This window comes from Myotis yumanensis, unplaced genomic scaffold (genome assembly GCF_028538775.1).
Source record: "Myotis yumanensis isolate MYYU_CA2020_CCGP unplaced genomic scaffold, mMyoYum1.0.hap1 SCAF_8, whole genome shotgun sequence".
Classification (NCBI taxonomy): Eukaryota; Metazoa; Chordata; class Mammalia; order Chiroptera; family Vespertilionidae; genus Myotis; species Myotis yumanensis.
Window position 1 is genome coordinate 36,571,681 of NW_027223759.1, and position 3,221 is coordinate 36,574,901.

The window sequence follows — 3,221 nt, forward strand, 5'->3', positions numbered from 1 at the left end:
GTGTTGAAACCACAGGCATCTGTATTAAAAAAATAGATTAATCTTCCTTTTAGTGTTCATTCTGACAAACGTTATATGCGCGCAGAGAGGGTAAGACACAAACACTAATAAACTGCTGTTCATGTTTTTAAATTCCTTTCATTCTCAAAGAACCTAGTGAACTGAAATGTAACAGGTGCCTGGTTGGGCCGATTGTTTTGTGTGTGTTTTGTCGCAGAAACTCTAATTTTTGGACACTGGGAGCTGTTTGGGGTAGGTGATTCCCGTACGGGGTGGACAGCTCTCTGTGATATCCTCACCGGAATTCTGCGGAGTCTCCTGGCCCAGCTTCTCAGCACCGAGCCCTTGTTTTCTCCTCTTCAGTCGAGTCTGATGTGCACAATGTCTTGGTCTCCAAATGTGACGCTGAATACGCGATTCTGGGAGCAGCCTTTCAGCCTGCCTGTGGGCCAAAGGAGGCTGCCCGTGGGGCCGGGGCAGCCACAGGCTCTCCTGACGGATCAGAAAAGCAACAAACCAAGCCAAAGCCCGGAGGCCCAGTGACGCCTCCTCCAGGCGTACCCCCCCCCCCCCCCTCCCAGGCATCCCTGGTCTGGAATGTGAGGACCCCGCTGGTCTCAGTTCCGGGTTCAGATTGTAAAGGGGTGTGGAGGGCACAGCGGGGCCCACCACCAGTGTGTTCTAGTTCAGGAGGTGCCTGAAATAGTCTGTAGAGCCAAACAGATTTTCCTAAATTCCCGAGTTTGTCAAAGTGTGACATGTATTTGAGACATGTATTATTTAATTCCTACTACTTAAGCTATTTAAAAAAAAATTTGTGAACATTTTGGTATTTTATAATCTGTGTTCCATTATATTGTGATACTTTGTAAACTCGCTATTTGAAGTGATTCTATTTTTTATTTATTTTTATTTTTTGAAAGGAGGACTGGGTGTTTATTTCCATGCCCGAGCCAGCACAGACCTGGTAGACAGTAGAACTAGAGGGCCAAGAGGGAAGGCAGTGGCAGATGAAGCCGGGCCCTTGTGCCAGGCGGGCAGCCAGGGCCAGGCCAGCAGGAGGCTCAGGACAGGAGCAGAAAAGAGGTGGGCCAGGCAGGCAAAAGCTGGAGGCACCAGGGGTGCCCTGGGCAGGAGGAAGAGAGAGAGAGAGGCAGAGAGGACAGCTGGCCAGCCAGCACCGGGCCACGACTGCACGTGGAGCACGTGGGCAGAGCGCTGGCGGTGCCAGTCCTGGAGGCGGGTGTAGCGTGGGCTCTGCAGCTCCAGGACACACTGTTCCCTTGACTTCTTCAGGTGCTCCTCGTCCGGGTCTTGCATGAACTCGGTGCCCGTGAGGTGGGCAAGGATGCGGAAGGAACGGGATTGGCCGTTCCGGGTCGTGGCCGCCAGTCTTCGTGTCTTCCATCAGCTGCTGCTCGCTGGCGTCCGGGACCCGCGGTCGGATCCGCTGTCCATTCTGCTGTGGGGTTCTGTCAGCCAGCAGGGGCGCCCAGGAGGGCTGTGCTGTCTTGTTGAGGGAAGTGCTGGGTGCAAAGGTGTACCGGGGGGCTCTGAGGCAGGGGCCAGGGCCTTCCGACATTTGCTCTGAGCCGGCTGGTCCCTGCTGAGACCCAGGCTGAGGTGCTCCCCACAGGCTGGGATCTTGTTTTGGGCTTCAATGTGCGTAAGGCCTCCAGCATTCTCGCCATCGATACTCGGCACCCAGTCGCCAACAGCTACCCCAGCCTGTGCAGCTTTGCCTCCAGGCGTGAGGCAAAGGGAGATGGAGAGGGGCACATTGAAGTCCTTCCCCCTTGTAGCCGAAAGCCCCAAGGGGCTGGTCCCTCCGGTACCACCTTGAAGGCATCCATGGTGCCTGCCCCTGTTCTGTCCTGCCGGGCACTGCTCGCCGGCCAGCTCCAAGGAGTCGCCTTGGGATCGGCCACCGTGTTCTGCTGAAGTGATTTTAGATTTACATCAGGTAAGCCAAAGAGAAGAGAGGTCCTCACAGCTTTTCACCAGGAACCTCAGTGCCAACGTCTCCTGTCACCAGCACCCCTACTTCTGACATCTCGTGTCACCAGCGTATCAAAGCTGAAGAGCTAACACTGCTTAATGCTCTCAACTCAGCCACAGTCTTTACTCAGCTTCACCAGTTTCTCACTGACACCCTCTCTCTGTCCAGATCCAACCGGGTCCCACACTGCCTAGTCCCGTCTCCTCCATCCGTGCCATCTGGGACGCTCCAGTCCTTCCCGGCTCTACGACTTGGATGCTTTCGGGGGTACAGGTCAGGCATCTTGAAGAATGTTTGTTAACTGGGTTTGTGTGATGTTTTCTCAAGATTAGCTGGGTGCTATGCTTCCCCTCCCAAGAACCTAGACTCGATGTTTGTCCTTCTCAGGTCATAACATTAGGTCTACTGAACGTCAATCCATCTCCCTGACGGTGATGTTGACCTCAATTACATTTGTGCTCCACTATACTGGTAATGACTATTTTCCCCTGGTGGTGATGCAAATACCCATTTCTCCTGATGTTTAGCATCCGTACGGAGCTTTTCCTGCAAGAATAATTACTGTGGCATGTTGATTTTCTATGACTCTCTTCTTTTAACAGTTATTTTTAAATTAAACTTATTGGGATGACACTGTTTAGTGACAAGTGTCAGGGTACAATTCTATAACACATCACCTAAATAGTGCACTGTGAGCTCACTCCCACAGTCCTGTCTCCTTCCATCACCATGCATCTGACCCCTTCACCCTCTCCACCCTTCCTCACCCCCTTTTACATTTAATTGGCATTGTTTTGTTGGAACAGGCTGTCCCTTCCCTCCCATTTACTTATTTGTTCAAAAATTTTTCTATCAATATGGACTCACGGATGTTTATCCTAGGGTTATAGTCCAATACAATTATTCTTTTTTGTTTAAATTGTCCCAGATTTGGCCAACCCAGGGTAGCTCCTGTGCCCTTTCAACACTCCTAAGCCCTGACCATGGACAAATTAGCATGACAACTTAAATTTTTTTTTAATAATCCTATTAAGCTTTGTCATGGTAACTACTTCAGAGGAATTACACAAGACATATCAAAACTCGTGGGATGCAGCTAAATGATCGCTTACAGGGAAATTTATTCCTTAGGTCAGTGGTCGGCAAACTGCGGCTCGGCAAACCGCGGCTCGTGAGCCACATGCGGCTCTTTAGCCCTCGAGGGTGGCTCTTCCACAAAATA

The 3,221-nt window shown here is 51.3% G+C and overlaps 1 pseudogene; it reads right to left on the bottom strand.

Annotated features, from left to right (window-relative positions):
* Positions 1-359: 359 nt before the first annotated feature.
* On the bottom strand, positions 360-1,853 carry LOC139015469 (PDZ and LIM domain protein 7 pseudogene; annotated as a pseudogene).
* Positions 1,854-3,221: the final 1,368 nt, after the last annotated feature.